Source organism: Coregonus clupeaformis, chromosome 1, assembly GCF_020615455.1.
Source record: "Coregonus clupeaformis isolate EN_2021a chromosome 1, ASM2061545v1, whole genome shotgun sequence".
Taxonomy (NCBI): domain Eukaryota; kingdom Metazoa; phylum Chordata; class Actinopteri; order Salmoniformes; family Salmonidae; genus Coregonus; species Coregonus clupeaformis.
The window spans coordinates 73,357,266-73,366,641 of record NC_059192.1 but is presented as its reverse complement, the minus strand read 5'-3'; positions in this window follow the sequence as shown (position 1 = coordinate 73,366,641).

The window sequence follows — 9,376 nt, the reverse complement described above, 5'->3', positions numbered from 1 at the left end:
ATATTGTGGTAGCCGGTTTTAGCAACAGCTGTGCTGGACTGTGGTCGACATGGATGATAGTTCTGATGGTATATGGGTGGGGATGATGAAAGCAATCGACCTGGATGGTCTGTGGTGAAAAGGAAACAGAATGGCCATGCTATAAGCGCTGCTGACAGCAGTGGCACTTCTAGTGTTGAGACCGTGAAGGTGGTGAAAAACAAAAGTAATGACGTGTCGGAGTGGAAAGTTGTAATCATCTTTGATGCGACCACTTGGTCTCATCTACACCCTATTCGATTAACCAATGCTGTTAAGAAAGAGATAGGGGAAGTCACATTATCCCGGTTCATTGGTAATGGTAGACTATTAATATTCTGTGCTGACCATGTTCAGCAAGGGAAGATTCTGAAAATGAAAACTCTCATGGGGAAGAAAATCACAAGTCATGTCCCTGGAGCTTCGGCTAGGCTGAGGGGGGTAATATTTGGGGTTCCACTATCTATGTCCATAGATGATATAAAATAAAATGTAGAGGGGGCATAGTGGTTGAAGCCAAAAGGCTGTTCAGTAAGAAAGAGGGGCAGAGAAGTGAAAGCCTGTTTGTATTATTAATGTATGAGAAGGTTGTACCTAAGAAATTACAGATGGGCTTCCTGCCTTTCACTGTTAGAGAGTTTGTCCCACCTCCATTAAGGTGTTTTAAATGCCAAGGAATGGGACATGTAGCGGCTCTATGCAAAGGAAAGAAAAGATGTGCCAAGTGTGGAGAGGAACATGATTATTATGTGGAAGCAATGTCAAAGTTAAATGTTGTAATTGTGGGGGGGAACACAGTGCAGCATTTGGTGGATGCCAGGTGCAGAAAGAGGCTAGAGAGGCCCAAAGATATAAAATCACTCATAATGTCTCTTATGCAGAGGCTGCAATGCAGATTGGTGGAACTATGAGGCAGAATGATGGAGTTAATAGGGTTACTCCTGGAGTAAGTATACCTACTGTAGGAAATGTTGCTTAAGTTGGTCCAGACATGGATACGAGACCTGCTCAGTAATCTTGCTCTCACAAATGTGTCATTTCAAAGGATACCTTAATAGTTAATCAGATTGACTTTATAGCCTTCATTGGAAAGGTTATCAACATGACTGCGTTTGTGGAAAGAAGAACTGCCAAGTTGAAGATCATTGTGGAAGCAGCAACATAGTTTTTAGAAGTAACAGATGTTACTGCCGCCATGATTGTTGATATGTTGACTCCTAATAATACTAATGATGGAATGTCTCAGTATGATGATAATTAGAGTTATGTTTTTTGTTATCCTTCAGTGGAAGGCCAGAAGCTTTATTGCTAACGGTCAGGAGTTTAAGAAATATGTAATAGATTTAGAGATCAAACATGGCCTAGACCACATCTTGATTTTATTATTCCTGGTTATTGTTCAATCAGATCTGATGGATCAATTGCACAGGATGGTGGTTGGGCTACATTCATAAGGTAAGTATTATATACTTACAGTGAGGGAAAAAAGTATTTGATCCCCTGCTGATTTTGTATGTTTGCCCACTGACAAAGACATGATCAGTCTATAATTTTAATGGTAGGTTTATTTGAACAGTGAGAGACAGAATAACAACAACAAAATCCAGAACAACGCATGTAAAAAATGTTATGAATTGATTTGCATTTTAATGAGGGAAATAAGTATTTGACCCCTCTGCAAATCATGACTTAGTACTTGGTGGCAAAACCCTTGTTGGCAATCACGAGGTCAGACGTTTCTTGTAGTTGGCCACCAGGTTTGCACACATCTCAGGAGGGATTTTGTTCCACTCCTCTTTGCAGATCTTCTCCAAGTCTTTAAGGTTTCGAGGCTGACGTTTGGCAACTCGAACCTTCAGCTCCCTCCACAGATTTTCTATGGGATTAAGGTCTGGAGATTGGCTAGGCCACTCCAGGACCTTAATGTGCTTCTTCTTGAGCCACCTGACGGTACATGGCCCGTCCATCGTCCCTTTGATGCGGTGAAGTTGTCCTGTCCCCTTAGCAGAAAAACACCCCCAAAGCATTATGTTTCCACCTCCATGTTTGACGGTGGGGATGGTGTTCTTGGGTCATAGGCAGCATTCCTCCTCCTCCAAACACGGCGAGTTGAGTTGATGCCAAAGAGCTCCATTTTGGTCTCATCTGACCACAACACTTTCACCCAGTTCTCCTCTGAATCATTCAGATGTTCATTGGCAAACTTCAGACGGCCCTGTATATGTGCTTTCTTGAGCAGGTGGACCTTGCGGGCGCTGCAGGATTTCAGTCCTTCACGGTGTAGTGTGTTACCAATTGTTTTCTTGGTGACTATGGTCCCAGCTGCCTTGAGATCATTGACAAGATCCTCCCGTTTAGTTCTGGGCTGATTCCTCACCGTTCTCATGATCATTGCAACTCCACGAGGTGAGATCTTGCATGGAGTCCCAGGCCGAGGGAGATTGACAGGTCTTTTGTGTTTCTTCCATTTGCGAATAATCGCACCAACTGTTGTCACCTTCTCACCAAGCTGCTTGGCGATGGTCTTGTAGCCCATTCCAGCCTTGTGTAGGTCTACAATCTTGTCCCTGACATCCTTGGAGAGCTCTTTGGTCTTGGCCATGGTGGAGAGTTTGGAATATGATTGATTGATTGCTTCTGTGGACAGGTGTCTTTTATACAGGTAACAAACGGAGATTAGGAGCACTCCCTTTAAGAGTGTGCTCCTAATCTCAGCTCGTTACCTGTATAAAATACACCTGGGAGCCAGAAATCTTTCTGATTGAGAGGGGGTCAAATACTTATTTCCCTCATTTAAATGCAAATCAATTTATAACATTTTTGACATGCGTTTTTCTGGATTTTGTTGTTGTTATTCTGTCTCTCACTGTTCAAAAAAACCTACCATTAAAATTATAGACTGATCATTTCTTTGTCAGTGGGCAAACGTACAAAATCAGCAGGGGATCAAATACTTTTTTCCCTCACTGTATATATATATTACTATTGTAATATAACTGGCCCATCTGAATATGAATGTGTGATGGCGGAAATCTACAGTGCAGGTAGTAATTTTAAATTACACTATTTTTACAACCCTTGTCGTCAACAATATGTAGCTATGTTTGATGAAATATCAGGAGAATTGGTCTCTAGAGAGATATGGTGCGGCGACTTTAATACACATAATAGTTTATGGGGAAGCACACATACAGATGCTAATGGTACTATTGTGGAAGATATGATGGAAGGAAGAGCATTAGTATGTCTTAACGATGGATGTGGTACAAGAGTGGATGTTGTTAGAGGGGTTACATCCGGCCTGGACCTCACAATGGCTTCTATCGCTATTACATCTATGTGTGAATGTAATGTAATGAATGATTTAACTGTTGGAAGTGATCATTTCCCGATTTCATGTACCATGAACTTTGATGTTACTATTCCAGATAGGGTACCCTTCAGAAGATGGTGCTTTCATAAAGCAGACTGGGAAAAGTTTGGTGATCATTGCTCAAAGTCTGGTGGACAGTCTTTAGAGAGGCCGGTTGATGTATGTGCTGCCTCTGTAACCTATCTGATTTTGAGTGCTTTGAATGTATACCAATGAGCGAAGTGGGTGAGAAAAGGAAGATGGTTCTTTGGTGGACTGAAGAGTGCACTGCGGCCTATGCGAGAAAGAAATAGGGCTTACAGAGTGTTGCGTAGGAATATGACTCCTGAGAATCTAGTTGATTTCCAAAGGAAGAGAGCTTTAGTATGTAGGGTCATTAAGTCTGTCAAGAGAAATGCATGGAGACAGTTCTGCTCTACAATAGGCAGGGGTACTGAGCTGGGGGATGTATGGTCTATGTTGAAGAAGATTACTGGAAGAAGCAAGTCTACTCGAATTCCAGTTTTGGTTGTGGGTCAAAATATGGCCGTAACTGATAAAGAAAAAGCTGACTTGTTGGGGAAGACATTTGCTACGGTACATAGTGGGGTTACTTTGGATTAAGTATATAAGCAAAGCAGGTGTGAGATTTTAAATGCTCATGTTAATGTGTATAAGAAAAGGGATACTGTTGACTCTTCTATGGATGCTGATTTGACCATATATGAGATGCATTCAGTCTTAATAGGCTGTGGATATACAGCCCCAGGTCATGATCAGTTGTGCTATGTAATGTTTAAGCATCTAACTGATGAGGTCATACATGTTCTCCTGGGATTATTTAATACGATTTGGAGTGAGGGGGTTATACCTTCTGGTTGGAAACGTGCAGTAATATTACCCTTTGTAAAGCCTGGTAAGGACCCTTCATGTGCTGATAGTTATAGACCAATAGCACTGACCTCTAACTTGTGTAAACTGATGGAAAATATTATAGTCAATAGTTTGTCATATTTCCTGGAACATAGAGGTTTATTGAGTCAATGTCAAAGTGGATTCCTTAAAGGTAGATCTACTTTGGATGCATTAGTTAAGGTGAGCAATGAAGTTAAAAAAAACTCTGGTCATGAAAGAAGGAATGGCTACTGTCTTTTTTTTTTTTTTACATTGAAAAGGCTTATGACACTATGTAGAGAGAAGGCCTACTGATTAAGATGGAAAGACTTGGTATTGGTGGGAGATTATATAACTGGGTTTTAACGCTCTTTTCGAGTTAAAATAGGATCCATTTTATCTGATGCCTATGGAGTTGACAATAGTATTCCTCAAGGCAGTGCTATCAGTCCTATTTTGTTCAACATTATGATTAACGATGTGTTTTCAAATGTAGGTAGGGGTATTGGGGCTTCCCTATATGCTGATGATGGAGCTACAGTTGAAGTCGGAAGTTTACATACACCTTAGCCAAATACATTTAAACTAAGTTATTCACAATTCCTGTCATTTAATCCTAGTAAACATTCCCTGTCTTAGGTCAGTTAGGATCACCACTTTATTTTAAGAATGTGAAATGTCAGAATAATAGTGGAGAGAATGATTTATTTCAGCTTTTATTTCTTTAATCACATTCCCAGTGGGTCAGAAGTTTACATACACTCAATTAGTATTTGGTAGCATTGCCTTTAAATTGTTTAACTTGGGTCAAATGTTTCGGGTAGCCTTCCACAAGCTTCCCACAATAAGTTGGGTGAATTTTGGCTCGTTCCTCCTGACAGAGCTGGTGTAACTGAATCAGGTTTGTAGGACTCTTTGCTCGCACTCTTTTTCAGTTCTGCCCACACATTTTCTATTGAATTGAGGTCAGGGCTTTGTGATGGCCACTCCAATATCTTGACTTTGTGGTCCTTAAGCCATTTTGCCACAACTTTGGATGTATGCTTGGGGTCATTGTCCATTTGGAAGAACAATTTGCGACCAAGCTTTAACTTCCTGACTGATGTCTTGAGATGTTGCTTCAATATATCCACATAATTTTCCTTCCTCACGGTTTTGGAGCAGTGGCTTCTTCCTTGCTGAGCGGCCTTTCAGGTTATGTCGATATAGGACTCATTTTACTGTGGATATAGATACTTTTGTACCTGTTTCCTCCAGCATCTTCACAAGGTCCTTTGCTGTTGTTCTGGGATTTATTTGCACTTTTCGCACCAAAGTACGTTCATCTCTAGGAGACACAACGCGTCTCCTTCCTGAGCGGTATAATAATATAATAATAATATGCCATTTAGCAGACGCTTTTATCCAAAGCGACTTACAGTCATGCGTGCATACATTTTTGTGTATGGGTGGTCCCGGGGATCGAACCCACTACCCTGGCGTTACAAGCGCCATGCTCTACCGATTGAGCTACAGAGGACCACGGCTGTGTGGTCCCATGGTGTTTATACTTGCATACTATTGTTTGTACAGATGAACATGGTACGTTCAGGCGTTTGGAAATTGCTCCCAAGGATGAACCAGAATTGTGGAGGTCTACAATAATTTTTCTGAGGTTTTGGCTGATTTCTTTTGATTTTCCCATGATGTCAAGCAAAGAGGCACTGAGTTTGAAGGTAGGCCTTGAGATACATCCACAGGTACACCTCCAATTGACTCAAATGATGTCAATTAGCCTATCAGAAGCTTCTAAAGCCATGACATCATTTTCTGGAATTTTCCAAGCTGTTTAAAGGCACAGTGAACTTAGTGTATGTAAACTTCTGGCCCACTGGAATTGTGATACAGTGAATTATAAGTGAAATAATCTGTGTAAACAACTGTTGGAAAAATTACTTGTGTCATGCACAAAGTAGATGTCCTAACCGACTTGCCAAAACTATAGTTTGTTAACAAGAAATGTGTGGAGTGGTTGAAAAACGAGTTTTATTGACCCCAACCTAAGTGTATGTAAACTTCCGACTTCAACTGTATTTGGAAGAGGGGAAGGAATGTCTCTAATGTGATCAAATCTATTCAACAAGCTATAGTGGATGTTGAAAGATGGTCAATTGACTGGGGTTTTAAATTGTCAGTGGCGAAGTCTTGTTGTATGTTCTTCTCGAAGAAGAAAGTTGCTGATAAAATACAGTTGTTTCTGTATGGACAGCCTATGGGGAGGGTTTCTAAGTACAAAAATGTGGGTCTATGGTTCAATGAGCGATATACATGGAAAGATAATGTCATAAATGTTGAAACAAAGTGTAAGAAGGTGGTGAATCTTATGCGCTCCGTCTCTGGTTATGAATGGGGTGCTGACAGACAATCATTGATGGATATTTATAGAGCTCTGATCAGGACGACAATTGATTACGGGTGTATAGTTTATGGAACAGCGCCGAAGACCTGGCTTCAGAAGCTGGACAGAATCCAGTATGTAGCTTTAAGGATATGTATTGATTGGTGCATTTAAATTAACATCTGTATGTGCCTTACTAGTGGAGGCAGGTGAGATGCCTTTGGATATACGGCGTAAAAAAATATCATTCGCTTATTGTAGGTTGAAAAGCTGTGAGGTTGAGCATCCCACTGCTACTGTTCTAGATGACTGTTGGGAATATACTAGTAGACAAGGCAGTGGTTTTGGTTGGACAGTTGGAAAGCTTGCTGATGAGAGTGGTTTGAGGGAGTTAGAGGTTGGCCCTTCTGTGGTGATAGGGGATGTTCCTCCATGGTTACTCCCAGATCCTGTTGTTGATCTAACCTTGGTAGAGAAAAATAAAGATTGGTCAGAAGTCAGTGATATAGGGAAACTGGTTGACAATTACATTTGTAGAAGTGTTTATGTTTTTTTTTTACCGCTTTTCACAGATGGATCCAAGGACCCAGATAGTGGGTGCACAGGAGCAGGCATTTACGTTCCTGAATTTAATGTGCAGATATGTAGAAGACTAACAGATGAACTGTTGGCGATAATAGTTGCCCTCCAGTGGGTTGAGGACGTACAACCTGTTAGAATTATAGTATGCTCAGATTCTCTGTCTGTATTGAATAGTTTATCATCTGGTAATTCTAATAGGAGTGACTTGCTATTGGAGGTATTAATGTTATTATGGAGAATTGAGAGAATGGGTGTAGTAGTGAGATTCTGCTGGGTCCCAGCTCATTCGGGTGTGGAAGGGAATTAAATTGTAGACCAGTTAGCCAAAAGTTAGATATAATTGATATTAATGTTCGACTGGGTAGAGGTGAGGCCAAATGTAAGATCAGAGCCATTTTGAAAGATGTGTGGCAGCAGAGATGGGACTCTGAGCACAAGGGCCGGCATTTATATGCCCTCCAAAGAAAGGTCAGTGGACCAAGATTCAAAGGTCAGATTAGGAAGGAAGAGGTGGTGTTTGCTCGATTGCGCTTAGGACATTGTACATTGAACTCGTCATTACATCTGGTTGGCAAGCATGTGAATGGTTTGTGTCTGGAGTGAATGGTTGATGAAACGGTGGAGCATGTGTTGTTATATTGTTGTAAGTATGTTGAAGAGAGGGAATGATCTGCTTGGCGTGTTGACACACTGGTGGTTTGTTGTGGCCGAGTATTGGTGCTAAACCGTGTTGTTGGAGGCAGGCATGCTAGTTGGCTGTGGCGTCATAGGATTCAGTGCCCTGGACTTTTTTCATGGAAGAATACTGTACCAAGTTAGCTAGCTGAATAAACTAAGTTAGTCTATTCCTAGAAAACATTGAACCACTGTAGTTTACAACAATTATAGTTTCTGAGGTGGAAGTTGGGAGAGTTATATTTGGGTGTTTCAGTGAAACGTAAGTGAGGGAGGCCCCGCTCTCTCGCTTTCCCAGATGTTTAGTTCATTTCATTCTGATCTCCTTTGCATTATTGTAGCCATTTTCTGTAGCCTGTCAACTATGTGTCTGTCTATCCCTGTTCTCTCCTCTCCGCACAGGCTATACAAACGCCTCACACCGCGTGGCTGCTGCCACTCTAACCTGGTGGTCCCTGCACGCACGACCCACGTGGAGTTCCAGGTCTCCGGCAGCCTCTGGAACTGCCGTTCTGCGGTCAACAAGGCAGAGTTCATCTCAGCCTATGCTACCCTCCAGTCCCTCGACTTCTTGGCGCTGACGGAAACATGGATTACCACAGAAAACACTGCTACTCCTACTGCTCTCTCCTCGTCTGACCATGTGTTCTCGCACACCCCGAGAGCATCTGGTCAGCGGGGTGATGGCACAGGAATCCTCATCTTTCCCAAGTGGACATTCTCTCTTTCTCCCCTGACCCATCTGTCTATCTCCTCATTTGAATTCCATGCTGTCACAGTCACTAGCCCATTCAAGCTTAACATCCTTATCATTTATCGCCCTCCAGGTTCCCTTGGAGAGTTCATCAATGAGCTTGACGCCTTGATAAGTTCCTTTCCTGAGGATGGCTCACCCCTCACAGTTCTGGGTGACTTTAACCTCCCTACGTCTACCTTTGACTCATTTCTCTCTGCCTCCTCCTTTCCACTCCTCTCCTCTTTTGACCTCACCCTCTCACCGTCCCCCCCTACTCACAAGGCAGGCAATACGCTTGACCTCATCTTTACTAGATGCTGTTCTTCTACTAATCTCACTGCAACTCCCCTCCATGTCTCCGACCACTACTTTGTATCCTTTTCTCTCTCGCTCTCCTCCAACACTACTCACTCTGCCCCTACTCAGATGGTAATGCACCGTCGCAACATTCGCTCTCTCTCTCCCGCTACTCTCTCCTCTTCCATCCTATCATCTCTTCCCTCTTCTCAATCCTTCTCCCGCCAATCTCCTGATTCTGCCTTCTCAACCCTCCTCTCCTCCCTTTCTGCATCCTTTGACTCTACATTTTACATTTACATTTTAGTCATTTAGCAGACACTCTTATCCAGAGCGACTTACAATAGTTTTTTTGTTTTTTTGTTTTTTTTATACTGGCCCCCCGTGGGAATCAAACCCACAACCCTGGCGTTGCAAACGCCATGCTCTACCAACTGAGCTACAT